Below are 21,365 nucleotides of genomic sequence, written 5' to 3'. Positions count from 1 at the left end.
TAAACATAGGTAAAAAGTATCAATTAATATAATCAGTTAAACCTATACACATTGTGGATGAGACACGTTAACAAAATGATGGTAAAAAAAATGAAGAAAAATTAGCAATAAAGTTTAAATTCCAGGACTTCTTCTGTCAATATTTGACTAAGTAAATTTTAAAATTACATGAAAAATCTGATAAGTATGTTTTTATTAAGTTCTCTACAGATAAAAAGTACAATGTTTGAAATAGGCACCATATGAAAAGTACAAGGCTATAAGCTATACTTTATGCAGCGGATAAATTTTTTCTGGTAAAGGGCAAGATAAATGTTTTCAAATTTGTGGACAATATGTTTGTGGCAACTACTCAACCCTACCATTGTAGGATAAATGTAGTCACAGACAATAATTAAAGGAGTGAGCATGATTGTGTTCCAATAAAATTTTATTTATAAAAGCAAAGAGTGAGCCAGATTATTTGCCAAATCCTGATCTCAAGAATTGGATAGAAGGCAAAAGTTGAGACAAGTGGTCAGGTCTAATACCTGTCCAATAAGAAACAATACAGTAGGTGTCCCAGCAGGCAAATATAATATAATGAATAATAACTTTTTAAAAAATTAAATGGGTAGTAAGCAAGTAGATGTCTCCAAATTGGTCTGGTAATACTTACGGGGGAGTACCACATCCAGAAAGTTGGAATTAAGGAAAAGCCTGCAGAACTTATGGGAGTCTAGAAAGGGAAATTCATGACGGTAGCCTCTGACGGGCTAGGATACCAAACAGGGAATGTGGCCCAGCCAAAAAAAAAAAAGGCATCCAGCGACTGAAATGGCAGTTCAAGATGAAAGCTTAGTCAGCTCAAGTAGGAGCTTTCAATACATAAAGCTAAGCCCACAGTCAAAGCAACACACTGCAAAGTTGAGGACATGCTCCTGAATCACATGAACATTGAATAAATGTGCAAAAGTTATACCAACAGAGGTTCATAGACAGGATTAGTCCTGAACCCTGGGGCATAGCTGAAAATACAGGGGTTCTAGCTACAGAGAAGAGAAAAGTATGTATGGACTATCAAAGCAGGCTCTTAGAGAAATATTTACTTTAAAAGAATTACTACTTCTTATATAAAAGGATCTAAAAAGCAGGTCAAGTCAGATAGGGAAAAAATTATTAGCCATTTTACTGAAAAATTATGTTTTCCAAGTTACAAATAATATTAACCCAATTTTTGTCAGAGGACTATCTATAATTTTTGACATGAAAATCTGGGGAAAATGTTATATTTGATTATTAAAACTAATTATTATATTTATTTTCAATGAATATTTGCAATAAAATTTTTATTAGAATTAGGTAGTAATAACTAATGGAAACTTCTTAAGATGTGTATTAACAATATGAACTATTACAGCACATTAGATTTTGTCAGAAAATCTCAGTACAAAAGTAACTACAATAAAGAGTGATGTGTACAAAAAACACACGCCATATTACCCAGCTAGAATTAAAGAGCTTTGAAAACAGGGTCCAAGTCTAGCACTTAGTAGGTAAGAAATATCTGTCAAACTAAGCTGATATATTAATCACAATGATTTCACAAAGGAGAAAATAATCAAATCTGCTTAAATGAGGGAGAGAAGTATTTGCAGAGGATACTTATTAAGACTAATCCTAAAGAAAGAATAAGATTTTGGGGGTATATGAAAACAGGCATATGAAAGCGTGACTTAGCCTAGAAACTTTATGGGGTTGATATGGTTAAGAACATCAAAAATATAAGAGATGTGAAGGCAAAGGGGAGAGCAGTAGTTCTGAAAATGGAGCTACATACATTGGTAGACAAGAATCATATCATAAGGACCTTTTGATTTCATGCTCAGAAGTTTGGGTTTTATCCTGACAAACTATATCACTTAAGATTCTTCATGATGGAAATAAAAGTAGGAGCAGCACTAAGGAAGAAGAAGAGAAGGTAGGAAGAGAAAAAGACCACCTTAGATCAGCTTAAATCATATGGTAATGCAGAGTTCAGAGATAGATCTGAGATTCAAAATGTTATCAGTTCTCTGACTCCATTTCTCTGAGATTTCTCAGCTCTGCCTTCCTCCACCTGTCTTCCTCAGACTTCCCTTCTTTGTGGCTGTAATGTAATGTAATGATAACACAATGATTGCAACAGTTGCAGATCTCATAGGCTCACAGCACACTTTCCAAGGAAAAGAGCCTATTTCTCTGATGGTTTCAGAAGGAAGATGATTTCTAATTTGCCCAGCAACACCCTGTGACATCTCATTGGTTTCAATTAGGTTTTTCAACCCCATTGGCCTCAATTAGGTTTCTCAACCAATCAATATAGAAGGAGAGAGGTGAAGGGAATGTTCCGATTGGCTAAAGCCAGTCACAGCCCGTGCCTGAAATTTAGTCAGTCACTTCCATCAAAATTGCACGACTGGGCCAGGTGCGGTGGCTCATGCCTGTAACCTCAGCACTGTGGGACGCCAAGGCGGGTGGATCAATTGAGGTCAGGAGTTCAAGAGCAGCCTGGCCAACATGGTGAAACCCCGTCTCTACTAAAAATACAAAAATTAGCCGGGCGTGGTGGCAGACGCCTGTAATCCCAGCTACTCAGGAGGCTGAGGCAGGAGAATCGCATGAACCCGGGAGGCAGATGTTGCAGTGAGCCGAGATCACACCACTGTACTCCAGTTTGGGTGACAGAGTAAGACTCTGTCTCAAAAAAAAAATTAAAATTAAAAAAATAAAATTGCACAATTGCTTTGATTGGCAAAAGAGTTCTCCAAAAGAAACTCGTGGTACTACTGAAAGAACAAAAGTACTGAACCAACAACATCTATTACAGAAAGCGTAAGTAATTTTTTTCTCTCTCTGTCACCAGGCTGGAGTGCAGTGGCGCGATCTTGGCTCACTGCAACCACCGCCTCCCAGATTCAAGTGATTCTCCTGCCTCAGCCTCCTGATTAGCTGGGACTACAGGCACACACCACCACGTCCAGCTAATTTTTGTATTTTTAGTAGAAACGGGGTTTCTAGTAGTAACAGGCTCTAACAGAGCAAAAGTTTTAACTGCCAGCTGAACCACAGCTATACCTAACAACTCTCCTTTCCAAAATCTAGCTTGTCTAAATCTACCAAGAAGGATCCTTGGAAATCCTGACCTGCCAGGGGCCTGGAGCTTCCTAATATAAAAGATGATTGTCTTTCAGGGCAGAGAGCAAACCAAGTCCTCTCCCCTTCCTCCACTTTTGTTGCTGTACTTACTATTACCGGGTGGAAGCCTGGTAGAAGATATGCAAGAAGTCGGCAAGAATTCAGCCAGAGGTGTGTGTGAGTTAAAAGAAGTAAAAGGTAGACAGCTTCAAGCTTGTCCTCAAGTGTAAGTAGAGTGACTGCCGGAAGCCTCCCTTACCTTGTCCTCTCATGGCAAAAGAAAACAAAGATGCCTTTTGCCTACTTCTCTCAGCCTCTCATTCCTATAAGAAAATTTCACATTTAGGGACGGCTTCATCTTACAATCATGGTAGTAACAAGGATGAGAGTAAGGGGAAAAAATCCAATGGGCTTGTGGGAAGTGAGGATGTCTGGCTGGCAGGCTCCCAGAACTAAGCACCACCTCCTGCGTCTCAGTCATTTGTCACCTGAGATAGTTCTCACATATATCCTTAATTTCCTAGCCCAAGAACGCCATACCAATAGGAAAGACAGTTAAACATTAAATATTTTTAAGACCTGGCCAGGCACAGTGACTCACACCTTAATACCAGAACTTTGGGAGGCAGAGGCAGGTGGATTGCTTGAGCTCAGGAGTTGGAGACCAGCTTGGGCAACATGGCAAAACTCCATCTCTACAAAAAATTAGCCGGCCATGCTGGTGGGCACTTGTGGTCCCAGCTACTTGGGAGGCTAAGGTAGGAGTATCCTTTGAGCCCAGGAGGCTGAAGTTGCAGTGAGCCAAGATTGCACCACTGCACTCCAGCCTGAGAGATCGAAATAAAACTCTGTCTCAAAAATATATATATATATATATATTTTTCAAGACCGTATAATGTAAGTTTATTGTTCAACTTCCAGACATTCAGCTTTCAAATATAGTTTCGAGAATGTTCTATGTCTAACACAATGTCACCAAATGTGAGACTATAAATGTATTCACATACAAACACTACAAAAATGACCCGATATCCGATCCAGTGGAATCCAATGGCCATAATAGAAAGATACTGAGGATACTGCAGAGTGCCACAGAAGTACACCCCAAAGGAACATAGCTCAATGGGAGATGTGTTTGAGAATATAGGGGTCAATAAAAGAACTGTATGCCACAAGGATTAGAAATGAGGTGCTGAGAATATCCAGGGTAAAATTAGCTGCTCTGCCTTAGAAATTTCCTTTATAGTGTAGGAAATGCTGATTCCCAGAGCATGATACAGGTAGAAGTAAATAAATAAAATGGGATTCTGGTCGAGCACTCAGCAGCTCTCTTCTCCTTATTCACTTAAACCTAGAACCAGCCCTACATAATTTATTACTTGAAATTGTGCTCATCTTCAGAATATATTTAGCACATTCTTAATTATTTAAACTATCATCAAAGAAAAATGAGTAATTATGTATATGGTTATACATTTTTAATTGCTTATTATAAGAACTAATATATAGTGACACATATGGGTATTATTTTTAGACCCACAGAACCTACATCTCTTGTCCTTAAAAAAAAAATTTTGAGTACTAAACCAAATATTAACATTTAGTATACATTATAAACTTTAAGTTCTGTAACTGAAGTATTTGAAAACTTTTTAGAATAAACTATTTCAAATGTAATTTCTCTTTGAGACTTCCTTGTATAAAGAATATTTAATATGTAACTGAGCCATTTTGACTATACAATTATGTATTACATGAAATTATAACATAATTTATAAAGGGCCAGGCACAGTGGCTTGGGCCTCCAATCCCGGCACTTCAGGAGGTTGAGGTGGGAGGATCATTTGAGGCCAGGAGTTCAAGATCAACCTGGGCAACATAGCAAGACCCAATCTCTACAAAGTAAAAAAAAAAAAAATTGTTATTAAAATAATTTATAACATAGTGAAAAAAATAAGTCCATCTACTGTAAAGAAGCTATATACTTACCTACTAAAACAGAATAAAAATAATATTTACAGATCTTGGTCTTACCTATATTAAAATCAGTAGGAAATTTTTCAAGGATTCACATTAATAAATCCATCAAAGTCCAATATAAATTATACTCTAACATTCTATTTGCCATAATGAGTAAAAATTTGGAATTGTGTAGTATATTACAGCATTGTTTCGGTTTTGTTTTTTTTTTTTTTTTGAGATGGAGCCTCAGTCTGTCACCAGGCTGGATGGAGTGCAGTGGCGCTATCTTGGCTCACTGCAACCTCCGCCTCCCGTGTTAAAGTGGTTCTCCTGCCTCAGCCTCCCAAGTAGCTGGGACTACAGGCACATGTCACCACACTCAGCTAATTTTTGTATTTTTAGTAGAGATGGGGTTTTAGCATGTTGGCCAGGATGGTCTCGATCTCTCGACCTTGTGATCTGCCCACCTCGGCCTCCCAAAGTGCTGGGATTACAGGCATGAGCCACCCTGCCCAGTTGCATTATTTCTTAAAAAATAAACACAAGTAGTTCTCTGAAAACTAGAACCCAACTTCTCATTCTGTTATTTTTTACTACTCAGTAGCCTTGTAAAAATACCTTCAACAGCTTTTAAACCTGTAAAATACTGTTCAGATTTTCTACTTCAAAGAATGTACAAGAGATTAATGAAAATATGGACTACAAAGAACTTACAAAATTACTTCACTATTGTCACTTGGCTTTCCTGTGAAAGTAAAGGACTGTTTTAAAATTAAGAATTAGGAAGTCAATCTATGATAATAAGACTTTTATCATGATTTCATTTGTTGCAATGATTTGACCTATATGTTCCATGAATCATTAATTAAAATAAGTATTCACTTTATGCAAAATATTTATATTTCAAATAAATCTCTCTGTGGTAAAGAGCAAACAAAAATCTAGTAAAATCAACATAGTATTTAATCTTACATATAATATGAAGATGTTTATCATATGAGATATACACTTCATTTAAAAAGGTGACTATAAAAAGATAGAATCAGAAACTTGGGATTAATGGAATTTTGCAACCAAAATTTCATTTTAAATTATGAAATATTACAATTTTCCTCCAAGTAGAATCAATAAAAAAAGGAAATAAAAAGAAAGAAAAGAAGTCTTAATGATATGTGATATGGTTTGGATATTTGTCATCCCCTCAAATCACATGCTGAAATGTAATCCCCAATGATGGAGATGGGGCCTGGTAGGAGGTGTTTGGGTCATGAGGATGGATCCCTCATGGCTTGGTGCTGCGTGATAGTGAGTTCTCAGAAGATATGGTTGTTTTAAAGTGCGTGACACCTCCTCCCAACTCTCTCTGTTGCTCCAGCTCTGGCGATGTGACACGCCAGCTACTGCTTTGCCTTCCAACATGATTGTAAGCAGCCCAAGGCTTCAACAAATAAATTTGCTGTTTTAAGTCACCTAGTTTGTGGTACTTTGTAAACAGCCCTCACAAATAAGAGTCCCTTTCTTCACTGTATGTAATTAACTCTTGTCCATTTTTAAAGCCATACTTGATCTTGTAATAGGTGACACAGAAGATTCTACATTCATTACTAAAATCATGTCTATTTCTTGTTAGCTATCTGCTCCCAGAACTGAACAGATTGCAAACTACATATTTTCAAAATGATTGATAAGTGAATACAACCAGAAGAAATACATTTTAGGTTGTGAACAAATAGAAGACATAAACATGAGCAAAGAATACATAGGCAAATAAACAGCAAAAAAATACATAAGGCAAAAAAAGTATCTTTTCTGCAGAAATCTAACTCATTTATCTATTAATATTTTATTATCAACAGTAATTTATTGACACATTTTTATGATGTTCATAAAAGACTTTCTGTAAGACTGAAAAATCACACTAAATTCATATTGCCTACTTTTCAAATATCCAATAAAATATACTTAAATAATAATTCAAAGAATTGCATTTTTCTCAAATCTACTCTGTATACTTACACTTTATATATTTTCTTTCACTAAAGGACACCTAAAATTCCCATTCCTGTGCCATGAAGTATCATCAGAAAAAAATTTACAAACATTATCAAAATGTCTGAGACAGAATAGAGGAACAAAATTAAGTCAGGCATAACTTAACATTCTAAGTGTGTCTTCAACCCCTTTATGCCTAGTGTTGCATTATTAGAATGCTAAGCTTGTGGGAGTTATTTATATCCTACTGTGCAAAGTCATTGCCAAGATCTGATTTTTCACACACACACACAAAATTGCAACCTCCAGCATAAATGGGTTAAACCTATATTAATTACTCACTTCTTAATAATGACCACATATTCTATAAATGAGCTCTCAATACCTGGACATAAGCTGTAGTAAAATGGAAACTTTAAATTCAATAAATATTGATATTATTAAAAGTGCATATAGGGACACCTTAAAACTCACAAGATTCACAAAAATTAATGTCTTTTTACTCCAATTTAAATATCAAGAGGTCTAATTGGTAGTTCTCAATACAAATCTAACTCAATTCATTTTTTTTTAGGCAAGAATAAATGTATAGCCAATGCCTGTATCTGGCAAGAAAATTTTATAACATCTCAAAAATATATATCTTAGAACACATTGGAAGTATTTAGCAGACATGATGGTGTTGGGGGAAGTAGTTTGAAAACAGAGGAATAGAAAAATAATATCAATATACCTCAATCTTTTTCCTAAGTGATTAAAGAACTATTCAACAACTCCAAAATCCTTTTTATATGCACACCTGGGAAGAATACCTCCATAACTTTATTCAGAGTTACAGTGATGTGGTTTTAGACCAGATGTTTAAATGTTACAGTATGTACATTTTCTTCCCCTCTTCTAAGGCAGAAGTAAAGTAAGAGGAATATTTGACTTCACTCCACAAGAGACCTATTTAATAGTTTGGCAGTTATGTAAGTAAAGGTAGCTTGGCTAAGTCAATGTTGACGACATACAGAACGACATGATCCTAATGAGTTGGAAAATATTGGCTCTCATGAGAATAGACCAGATGCTACTGAGCTGAGAAAGCTACTGTATTATTGAATTTCATTTTTATGAGGTAAAATTTATTATTCAACCATTAAGGTATCCCACATGAAATGTTGCATAAAATACTTTAACAGTTACTTTCTGGAAAGTAGATTTTTATTTTAACATTAAGACATAACTTAAATGAGGGATTCGAATGTCCATTTGATCACCTTTAGCACAGATTTTAAAGTCTGTAAGTTATTTCCCTGCAAATACCAGATTAATGAAACTACACTGTCAACAAAATAATGAACTTCTGAACAAGGAAAAGTGGTAGCAAGTCCTTGTTTTCCAGAGCAAAACCAAAGCCATGTGTGACTTTATATTTAATCTTCTCGCAAAAAGACAGGGTTAGAATTTCTATGATTTAAGAGCCATCAGAAACACGAATAACAAAAATATATAATTCAATAACCTGATTAATAATACATATTTAGCTCAAATTTTAATCTCTGCTTTATCCTTTATAATTTATTATTTTAATTAAATTTCCAATATTTGCTATAATTTCATTAATATTTTCTAATGAAGTAACACACTTTACTCTATTTCTGATCTCATTTACCAGAGATAGTTTGGTGTTGCAGACATAATGGTAGCAGAAAATTCCAAAGGCCTGGCTTCAAAAAATGACTTAGTCAGTGAATAGCTGCGGGATGATATTTAAGAAAAACACTAAATTGTTCTAAGCATAAATGTTCCCATCTGTAAAAAAGGATATATAACCTGCCAACAACAATATTCCTGGTAAGAAGCCAATGAAATTAATAAATGAGACATATCAATCTAAAATAGGTGAGCCAACTCAGTCTATCCAAGTAACTTTAATGGTATCCAGTCCTTACATTATACAGCTCACTAGATGAAAAATGCTAAGCAGACAGCTGTAAAGTATGTGAAAAGTAAATGAAAGCATAAGTTTCGTGTTTTTATTATTATTATACTTTAAGTTCTGGGATACATGTGTAGAACATGCAGGTTTGTTACAAAGGTATACATGTACCATGGTGGTTCGAGCCACCCATCAACCCGTCATCTACATTAGATATTTCTTCTAATGCTATCCCTCCCCTATCCCCCATCCCACAACAGGCCCCAATGTGTGATGTTCCCCTCCCCGTGTCCATGTGTTTCCATTGTTCAGCTCCAACTTATGAGTGAGAACACGTGGTGTTTGGTTTTCTGTTCATGTGTTAGTTTGCTGAGAATGATGGTATCTAGCTCCATCTATCTCCCTGCAAAAACCATGAACTCATCAATTTTTATGGCTGCATAGTATTCCATGGTGTATATGTGCCACATTTTCTTTATCCAGTCTATCACTGATGGACATTTGGGTTGGTTCCAAGTCGGAATTTGCTATTCCGAATAGTGCTGCAATAAACATAAAAATGCATGTGTCTTTATGTAGAATGATTTATAATCCTTTGGGTATATACCCAGTAATGGGATGGCTGGGTCAAATGGTATTTCTGGTTCTAGATCCTTGAGGAATTGCCACACTATCTTCCACAATGGTTGAACTAATTTAGACTCCCACCAACAGTGTAAAAGCATTTCTATTTCTCCACATCCTCTCCAGCATCTGTTGTTTCTTGACTTTTTAATGATCGCCATTCTAACTGGTGTAAGATGGTATCTCACTGTGGTTTTTATTTGCATTTGTCTAATGACTAGTGATGATGAGCTTTTTTTCATATGTTTCTTGGCCACATAAATGTCTTCTTTTGAGAAATGTTTGTTCATATCTTTCGCACACTTTTTCATAGGGTTTTTTTTTCTTGTAAATGTGTTTAAGTTCCTTGTAGATTCTGAATATTAGACCTTTGTCAAATGGACAGATTACAAAAATTTTCTCCCATTCTGTAGATTGCCTGTTCATGCTGATGAGAGTTTCTTTGGCTGTGCAGAAGCTCTTTTGTTTGATTAGATTCCATTTGTCAATTTTGGCTTTTGTTGCCATTCCTTTTGGTGTTTAAGTCACAAAGTCTTTGCCTGTGCCTATGTCCTGAATGGTATTGCCTAGGTTTTCTTCTAGGGTTTTTGTGGTTTTAGGTCTTACATTTAAGTCTTTAATCCATCTTGAGTTAATTTTTGTATAAGATGTAAGGAATGGATCCAGTTTCAGTTTTCTGCATAAGGCTAGCCAGTTTTCCCAAAACCATTTATTAGGCAGAGAATCCTTTCCCCATTGCTAGTTTTTGTCAGGTTTGTCAAAGATCAGATGGTTGTAGATGTGTGGTGTTATTTCTGAGGCCTCTGTTCTGTTCCATTGTTCTATATATCTGTTTTGGTACTAATACCATGCTGTTTTGGTTACGGTAACCTTGTAGCATATTTGAAAGTCAAGTACCATGATGCCTCCAGTTTTGGTCCTTTTGTTTAGGATTGTCTTGGCTATACAGGCTCTTTTTTGGTTCTATATGAAATTTAAAGTAGTTTTTGCCAATTCTGTTGAGAAAGTCAATGGTAGCTTGATGGGGATATACTGAATCTATAAATTATTTTGGGCAGTATGGCCATTTTCACGATATTGATTCTTCCTATCCATGAGCATGGAATGTTTTTCCATTTGTATGTGCCCTCTCTTATTTCCTTGAGCAGTGGTTCATAGTTCTCCTTGAAGAGGTCCTTCACATCCCTTGTAAGTTGGATTCCTAGGTATTTTATTCTCTTTGTAAAAATTGTGAATGGGAGTTTGCTCATGATTTGGCTGTTTGTCTATTATTGGTGTATAGGAATGCTTGTGATTTTTCCACATTGATTTTGTATCCTGAGACTTTGTGAAGTTGCTTATCAGCTTAAGGAGATTTTGGGCTGAGACGATGGGGTTTTCTAAATATACAATCATGTCATCTGCAAAGAGAGACAATCTGACTTCCTCTCTTCCTGTTTGAATACCCTTTATTTCTTACTCTTGCCTGATTATCCTGGCCAGAACTTCCAATACTATGTTGAATAGGAGTGCTAAGAGAGGGCATACTTGTCTTGTGTCAGTTTTCAAAGGGAATGCTTCCAGCTTTTGCCTGTTCAGTATGATACTGGCTGTGAGTTTGCCATAAATAACTCTTACTATTTTGAGATACGTTCCATCAATACCTAGTTTATTGAGAGTTTTTAGATGAAGGGGAGTTGAATTTTATTGAAGGCCTTTTCTGCATCTATTGAGATAATCACGTGGTTTTTGTCAATGGTTCTGTTTATGTGATGGATTATGTTTATTGACTTGCATTATGTTGAACCAGCCTTGCATCCCAGGGATGAAGCCGACTTGATCATGGTGGATAAGCTTTTTGATGTGCTGCTGGATTCAGTTTGCCAGTATTTTATTGAGGATTTTCACATGGATGTTCATCAGGGATATCAGCCTGAAATCTTCCTTTTTTTTTTTTTTGAGACAGAGTCTCGCTCCGTCACCCAGGCTGGAGTGCAGTGGCGTGATCTCGGCTCCAAGCTGCAAGCTCCACTGCAAGCTCCATCTCCTGGGTTCGTGCCATTCTCCTGCCTCAGCGTCCAGAGTAACTGGGACTACAGGTGCCCACCACCACGCCCAGTTAATTTTTTGTATTTTTTTTTTAGTAGAGACAGGGTTTCACCGTGTTAGCCAGGATGGTCTCGATCTCCTGACCTCGTGATCCACCTGCCTCAGCCTCCCAAAGTGCTAGGATTACAGGCATGAGCCACCACGCCCATTTTTTGTTGTTGTTGTGTCTCTGCCAGGTTTTGGTATCAGGATGATGCTGGCCTCATAAAATGAGATAGGGAGGAGTCCCTCTTTTTCTGTTGTTTGGAATAGTTTCAGAAGGAATGGTACCAGCTCCTCTTTGTACCTCTGGTAGAATTCAGCTGTGAATCCATCTGGTCCTGGGCTTTTTTTGATTGGTAAGCTGTTAATTACTGCCTTAATTTCAGAAATTGTTATTGGTCTATTCATGGATTTGACTTCTTTCTGGCTTAGTTTTGTGAGGCTGTGTCCAGGAATTTACCCATTTCTTCTAGATATCCCATTGCATTGTCACATCCATTCACAGGTCTATTGACTCCCTCCCCTTGGGAATCTGTAGAACTGAAAATATTTATTCATCATACATTTCTGTGAGCCTAGTGAGGCCTCTTGTAAATAGCTACATTAACAGGGCACAAATGTACACTTTCTTCACTAAGTTCAAACAACCAGACCTAACCAATGTCTTGAATTTTATTCTTTTCTCATCAATATCTATTCATTATCCTATTTTCTTTCTTGGCTTACTCTTTGAATTTACCTTCACTCTATCATCCTTGCAACTAAAATAACGGATCACCTAGACTACAATTCTGACTGTTGTTATCTCAGTCTCCAAGAACTTTATATCCTAGAACAACTTCCATAGGTAATATCTTTAGATGGATGATTCCAGCAAGGTCTATGTCTAGGACAAGAAGAACAGATTAAGCCCACAAACAATAATATATTTGGCATTTGCAAGAACTCTATGAGCAGCTATAAACATATTTTCATTATTTTATAGATGAGAAAATTAACTAAAACTTAATGAAACAAACTGACCTTTATTTAGTCATATATAGTTATTGAGAAAATCTTCACACTCCAATTCAGTGATCTTTCCTAAGTGTCAATAGTTGAAAAGTGAAAATAATGCGCAACAGAAATAGTAAGACATTCACTAAACCAGTATTTATATGTAACATAAAGATTAATATAATTCAATGCACAAAATCAAATCCCTAGCAAGCACTAGCATATAACATTTTCTTTTTTATTTTAATATACTTTTAATTTGATTTTTGCAAGAGCTGAGGAAGGATTCATTATTGTAGCATCATAAAACATAATTCAACATCCACAGATATTCTCTTAAAGCCTCTTAAACTCATTCACAAAATAGAAATTAGTGACTGACTCAACACTCAAAATTTATCTCTTACTTTTGGATATAGCATTTATCAAAGAAAAACTTTTCTTACTAAAAGCACTTTGCAGTTTTGATGCTTGAAGTTAAATTTGTTATTGCTTTTGGTGGCACATTAGTCCAACATTTAGAATGAGAAGACTGAGGCACAAAGTTTCTATTCTAGTCTTTTCAAATTCTTAGTAGTAATCAATGAAGTTGATTTCAAAACTCGCTAATAAATCACAATTTATAATGAAAGAAATGGTAAAACTGGAACTCAATTATATATATGCATTTTATAAGAATATCAAAAATCAGTAACAGTTTAATTCAGGTCAGATACAGTTATTTTGGTGGTAGTAAAAGTGAAACATATACACATTTCTTATTTGCAAACAGGAATGACAGAACAGGCATGGAGAAAACAAAGATAAACAGAGAAAGGAAAGAAAAATAGTCTAAAATTATAGTGTCATAGAAAATGTTGGCCAATGAGAATGAAGCTAAAGAATAAGACCAAGAAGGATTCTGTGATATTAAAAAAAAATGAAAACAATAAAAGGACTAAAAGTAATGATGATGACCAAGAATCAATATCAGTATCAAAGGGATAAACCATTTCTAAATGATAACAAGGTCCAATGTAAAGAAGATGTACTTGAGGGTAATGAAAAAAATTAGACAAAAGGTCACCATCAGAAAAGTAAAAAGACAACCCACAAAATTACAGGAAACATTTGCAAATCATATCTGATAAGAAACTTTTATCTAAAATATATAAAGAATTCTCACAATTTAAAAGAAAAAGAGGCAGATCTTAAAATAAGCAAAGGATTTGAATAATTTCTCCATAGAAGAGATAGAAATAGCTAATAAATACACAAAAAGATACTCAATATCATTAGCCATGAGGGAAATGAAAATGAAAATCATAATGATGCCACTTCACACCTACAATGATGGCTGGAACACAAAAGACAGATAACAATATGAGGAGGATGTGGAGAGATTAGAACCATCACACATTGCCAATGGGAAGTACAATGGTACAGCTGCTTTGGAAAACAGTCTGGCAGCTCCTCAAAAGGTTACAAATAAAATTACCATATGACCCAGCAATTATATTTATAGGTATATATACACAAAAGAAATAAAAGCATACATTCACAAAAAAAAATCTGTACTTGAATATTCAAAGCAACATTATTCACAATATTCAGAAGTAGAAACAATGCAAAGGTCCATCAACTGATGAATGAATTAACAAAATATGGTATATGGATAAAATGGAATACTATTTGGCAATAAAAAGGAATGAGCACCGACATATGCTATAATATGGGCAAACTTTGAAATAGTATGCTAAGTGGAAAAATGCACTAATATGCAGTCACAAAGAACTGCATTTTATGTAATTCATTTATATGAAGCATCCACAATAGGCACATCCATACAGACAAAAAGTAGATTAGTATTTGCCTATTGCTGGGAAAATGGGAGGCTCTAGGAGTGATAGCTAGGGAATGCAAGGATTCATTCAGGGATGCTGGAAACGTTCTAAAATTGATTATGGTAATGGATATACAACTCTGTGAATATATTAAAAGCCACTAAACTGCATACCTGAAAAGGAATAAATAGTGTGGTACAAAAATTTTATGTAAATAAAACTGTTTTTAAAAACTTAACAGAAGGAAGGGAAAGGAAAAGAAAGAATGAAATATTTCTGACACGGAAGAGGGGAGAATACCTGAAAAAAAGGTAGGAATGTGTAAGAGAACGTAATTTTTCTGAAGTACAAGTAGACTGTAATTAGCATAGTGTTAAATTAAAGGAAAAAGACTAATGTTAAAATAAAGCTAGTGCTCAAAGAAGAGAGGAAACTGTAGGAGAATGTAATCAAACAGAATTAGGTTCCAGATAGAAGAAAGAGCCATACACAGGAAAAAACTGGATATTGTTGGTAGGTAACTATCAATAATATGAATTAAGACAGCAAGTAGGAGGGTAGGCTAGAGGCATGAGATTGTGATGAAAGGTGGTGTACAGTCAAACGTAGACTTTAAAAATTATGGTTCTGGGCCAGGTGTGGTGGCTCATGCCTGTAATCTCAGCACTTTGGGAGGCCGAGGCAGACGGATCACGAGGTCAGGAGATCGAGACCATCCTGGCTAACACGGTGAAACCCCATCTCCACTAAAAATACAAAATCTTAGCCGGGCGTGGTGGCAGGCACCTGTAGTCCCAGCTACTCGGGAGGAAAATGGCATGAACCCAGGAGGCGGAGCTTGCAGTGAGCCGAGATCATGCCACTGCACTCTAGCCTGGGTGACAGAGCGAGACTCCATCTCAAAAATATATATATAATAATAATAATAATGGTTCTTCTTTCACACATTATCAGAACCTAAGTCTGAGAGATCCAAAAATGTACACAGCTTGTATAATCTCTTTATTAATGTGGGAAATGGAAACTAGTTGTAAAGCAAAGGATCACATACTTACACAAAACATATTAAACAAAGCTTAACAGTGCTGAGTACTATGTAATGAGAGTCCTCAGACGCAAAATAATAAAATGCTAAAACTTTACACCCTAAATACATACACATTTCGTGGATCTTTAGATAGAACTATTTGAAGGCACAATCCTTTAAGCACTCCATAAGAATACAAAGCACAGAATGAGGTTTTGTTCTCGGGGGGAAAAATGACAAGAAAACTGACCAACTGGAAATCTGGCTTTTTAAAACTGTCTTAGCTGATGGTTTCTCTTTAATCTGTTATAAATTTTATAGGCATTCCATTTGATAAAAATAAAATTATTTGGCAAAGAAATGTCTTAACATCATTCTAATTTCTTCAAATCCTCAATATGCAAAAATTAGTTCCACTAATTTTAGGTTTCTAAATGACAGAACTTGAGGTTACAAATAACAATCTGTTGTCACTTACCTAATCAATTTTTCAATACATATGCCACCATTCTTTTAAACACAGAATATTTTTAGAATAGGAAATTTCAAATAAAATGCTTTTTCATAGCACAGTCCATTTTATAAATTCAGAAAAGTAAAAATGGAATAGGTTTGACTAGGAAAAAGAAAAATTATAAAAGCAAATAATAATTTCATGAGCTTACTAACACAAATGTTCAGGTTATCTAAGCCAATTAATAAAAATAAAAGTTTAAAATTAAAAAAACATTAATATTGTGAGACAATAAACCAAAAAATACTCTGAAGAAAACATCACAGGAAATAGAAATTTAGCAAATAAACAAATAAATGAATTAGACAGTTTCACACAGTGAGAAGTGCTAATGCCAAGGAAGATGTTACTGTAGAGTTAACTTATAGATGGGCTAGCATCAAAAAGGTAAGATTTTGAATAGTAAATCCATATAAAATAACAGCCACAAGATTGGCAATAACACAGTCTACTTAAATAATCATCAAATTAAAACGTTTTTTGAAGATAAAATTCATATAACATAACCCTCATTTTTTCAAAGTGTGTAATTAAGTGGATTTTACCATATATATTAGGTTGGTGCAAATGTAATCGTGTTTTTTGCCATTCAAATATAATGGTGATTACCTAACGCAAGGTTGTGAATCCATCACAACTATATAATTACAGAATATTTTCACCACCCCAAAAAGAAATCTTGGGGAAAACCACAAATATGTGAAAATTAAACAACATGTTCCTAAATTACCAACAGGTAAAAGATGAAATCAAAATGTATCTTGAGACAAATGAAAATGGAAACACAAAATACACAACCTATCAAATGCAGCTGAAGTATAAGATTTGGTTTTTTGACAAGATAAACCCTTCAATAGACTAAGAAAAAGGAGCATGCTCAAATAAATAAAATTAAAAATAAAAGTGGAGAGATTACAGCTGATAGAAACAACAGAAATATATAGACTCATCAGAATCGACTACTATGAACAATGCTACACCAATGGATTGGATAAGCTAAAAGAAATTAATAAATTCCTAGACACATTTAACCTATCAAGACTCAATCATGAAAGAATGGAAAATACGAGTAGACCAATAATGAGTAAGAAGAGTGAATCAGTAACAAAAAGTCCCCATCAAAGAAAAGTTCTGGACTGGATGAATTCTACCAGAACAACTAATATTGATCACTTCTCAAACTCTTCCAAAAATCTGAAGAGAGAATACTTTCAAACTCATTTTAGAAGGCTAGCATTACCTTCATACCAAAGCCAGACAAGGGCACTACAAGAAAACAAACTTACAGACCAATATCTCTGGTGAACACAGATGTAAAAATTCTCAACAAAATATTAAATGAAATTCAACAACACATTAAAATAATCTTTTGCCATGATACAGTGGTATTTATCCATGGGATGCAAGGATGGTTCAACAAATACAAGTCAATAAATATGATACACCACATTAACAAAATAAAGGACAAAAGTCATATCATCATCTCAATAGATGCAGAAAAGGCATTTGACAAAATTCAACAGCCTCTCGTGATCAAAACTACTAATAGATTAAGTATAGAAGGAATGTACCTAAACACAATAAAGGACATGCAGAACAAGCCCATGGCTAACATCATATGGAAGAGTGAAATGCTGAAATCTTTAAAGATGAGGGACCTGACAAGAATGTTCATTCTCACTACTTCTTTTCCACACAGTACTGGAAGTCCTATTCAGAAAAACTAAGCAAGAGGAAGAAATAAAAGGCATTGTAATAGAAAAAAAAGAAGTTAAATTGCCTCTACTTGTTGACAATATGATCTTATACGTAAAAATCCCGGCCAGGCATAGTGGCTCACAAGTGTAATCCCAGTATTTTAGGAGGACGAGGTGGGTGAATTACTTGAGGTAAGGAGTTCAAGACCAGCCTGACCAACATGGTGAAACCCCATCTCTATCAAAATACAAAAAACTTACCCAGGTGTGGTGACATGCCTGTAATCCCAGTTACAAACCCAGGAGGTGGAGGTTGCAGTGAGCCAAGATCACACCACTGCACTCCAGCTTGGGTGACAAATGGAGACTCCAACTCAAAAAAAAAAAAAAAAAAACAAACCCTAAAGACTCCATCCAAAAACTTTTAGAACTGATAAGTGAATTCAGTAAAGGTGTGGGATACAAAATCAACATGTAAAAATCAGTACCATTTTTATGCATTAACATGTCCAAAACTAAAACTATCCAAAAAAAAATTTAGGAAAACAATCCCATTTATAATAGCAAAAACAAAAATATGTGGATATAAAGTTAACCAAGGATATGAAAGGTCTGTATACTAAAAAGTATAAAACACTAATAAAAGAAACTAAAAAAAAACACAAATAAATGGAAAGATGTTCTGTGCTAATGAACTTGGAGAATTAATGTTAAAATGTCCGTATTACCCAAAGCAATATACAAATTCAATGCGACCCCTATCAAAATTCCAATGTCATTTTTCACAAAAACAGTAAAAAAATCCTTAAATTCATATGGAATAAAAGACCTCAAAGAACAAAAGCAATATTAAACAAAAAAGAATAAAGCTGAAGAAATCACACTATCTGACTTTATACTAAAAGGCTATAGCAATCAAAACAGCATGGTACTGGCATGAAGACAGACACATCAACCTACAAAACAAGACAGAATCCAAAATAAACCTACACATTTATGGACAATTGATCTTTGATGAAGATGCCAAGAATATACAATGGGGAAAGAACAGATTCTTCAATAAATGCTGCTGGGAACACTGGATATCTATATGCAGAACAATGAGATTGAATCCTTATCTAACACCATGAGGAAAAACCAATTCAGAAGGGATTAAAGACTTAAATATAAGATCTGAAACGTAAATCTACTAGAAGAAACTTATGGACAAAGCTTCATTGGTCTGGGCATTGACTGTAACCCTAAAAGCACAGGAAATGAAAGCAATAACAGAAAAATGGGACTGCATCAAACAAAAACTTCTGCACGGCAAAAGAAACAATTAACAGAATGAAGGAAGAACACAGAAACTGGGAGAAAAATTTGCAAACCATCCCTCTGATAAAGAGTTGTTATCCAAAATATCTAAGGAACTCAACTCAATAATAAGAAAACAAATAACTCAATTTTAAAATGGGCACAGGACCTGAACAGACATTTCTCAAAAGATGACAAATGGCCAACGGGTTCATGAACAATGCAAACGGCCAACATATAAATGGTTCATACAAATGGCCAACAAGTATATGAAAACATACTCAACATCATTAATTACTAGAGAAATGTAAATTAAATTCACAATGAGATATAACCACACACCTGTTAGAATGGCCATTCTCAAAATGATGAAAGATAAGTGTTAGCAAGGATGTGGAGAAAAAGAGAATACCATTGGTGGGAATGAAAATTAATACAACCTTCACGCCTATAATCCCAGCACTTTGGGAGGTTGAGGCAGGCAGATCATGAGGTCAAGAGATAGAGACCATCCTAGTCAACATGGTGAAACTCCGTCTCTACTAAAAATACAAAAAATTAGCTGGGTGTGGTGGTGCACACCTGTAGTCCCAGCTACTCGGGAGGCTGAGGCAGGAGAATTGCTTGTACCTGGGAGGCGGAGGTTGCAGTGAGCCGAGATCGCGCCACTGCACTCCAGCCTGTCAACAGAGCAAGGCTCCATCTCAAAAAAAAAGAAAAAGAAAAAAGAAAAAAGAAAATTAATAAAACCATTACGGAAAACGGTATTGAAGCTCCTCAAAAATCTAAAAATATAAGCAATCCCACTTCTGGGTATATGTCCAAAGAAAATGAAATCATGTTAGAGAGATATCTGCACAGCCATGTTCAATGTACAATAGCCAAGATATGAAATCAGTATAAGTATCCATCAAGGGATGAATGGATAAAGAAAATATGGCATATATCCGCAATAGATTACTATTCTGCCTTAAATAAAGAAGGAAATTCTGTCGTTTAAGACAACACAGTTGAACCTGGAGGACGTTATACTAAGTGAAATAAGCCAGGTACTGCAGGATCTCACTTAAATGTGGTATCTAAAAAAGTCAAACTCATAGAAGTAGAGAGTAGAATGGTAGTTAGAGTAGAATGGTGGTTACCAAACGTAGGCGGAATGGAGTAGGGGTGGGTATGTAACAGGAAGATCCTGTTCAAAGGGTACAAAGTTTCAGTTAGACAGGAGCAGTAAGTTCAATTCAAAAAGAGGATACAAATATGTATGTCTGTGTGTGTTTATATACACACTAAAATTTGCATACTACTTCAGGGGGTTCAGAAAACTCTAAGTCTTTTCATAAGCTCCGAGTGAAGAACCTCTAGCCTACTGCAACATTTATCTTGTTATTCTTTATATAATGCTAAAAGCCAGCACCGAAACTACTACAACTTGAACATCCCTAATCTGAAAACCCAAAATCTGAAATGCTTCAAAATTCAAAACTCTTTGGGCACTGACATGATACAAGTAGAAAATTCCACACCTGACCTCATGTGATTAAGTCACACAAAATTATTAAAAATATCGTATAAAATTACCTTTAGACTATGTGTATAAGGTGTATATGAAATGTAAATGAATTTCATATTTAGACTTGAGTCACATCTCCAGTATATCTCATTATGTATGTGCAAACATTCCAAATCTGAATAAAATCTGAAATTTGAATCACTCTGGTACCAAGCACTTTGGATAAGGGATAATCAACCTGTATTTTACATTAGTTAATGGCTAGGCCAAATAAGAAAACTCTAATTATGATGTCAGGTCTGAAATTAAAACCTTCAAAAGCATCATATAAGAACAAAAGTCGCTTTATTTTAACAGATAAATTAAAAATAATGTTACTTTAAGCATAATTACACTTAAATTATAACCTTTAAAAACTACTTTTGTGTTACTGACAAACATAACATTATTATTTTGAACTGAAACAACTTTAAAAAGCTTCTATAATTTTTTGTTTACATGCAAACTGAGTGATAAGATGAAGATATCTCTTATAGTGATATGAAAGCAGAAATTTGTATTTTTAGTAGTTAATTAACTCCTTAAGGGTGTCAGATTAATGCTTTTCACACACACATACAAAAATTGTTTACCAAACTAACCAAATATTATGAGTAAGAATTTATTTCATTTTACCAGTATAATCAAACATACTGTACTTATACTTAATTTGGTTATCATATCAAACACATACATTGATACCCTCAAAAGTTATCCAAAGGGTAAATTATACAA

At 35.0% G+C, this 21,365-nt stretch overlaps 1 protein-coding gene across 5 annotated transcripts in view; it reads right to left on the bottom strand.

The window, feature by feature from the left end:
* The window catches only part of VPS13B (vacuolar protein sorting 13 homolog B), an 868,795-nt gene that overhangs the window by 668,392 nt on the left and 179,038 nt on the right, over positions 1 to 21,365 (bottom strand). The gene's annotated exons all lie outside the window — the stretch shown is intronic.

Source organism: Pan paniscus, chromosome 7 (assembly GCF_029289425.2).
Source record: "Pan paniscus chromosome 7, NHGRI_mPanPan1-v2.0_pri, whole genome shotgun sequence".
NCBI classification, from domain to species: Eukaryota; Metazoa; Chordata; class Mammalia; order Primates; family Hominidae; genus Pan; species Pan paniscus.
The sequence above is the reverse complement of the archived record's forward strand: the minus strand, read 5'-3'. Positions and strand labels throughout refer to the sequence as shown.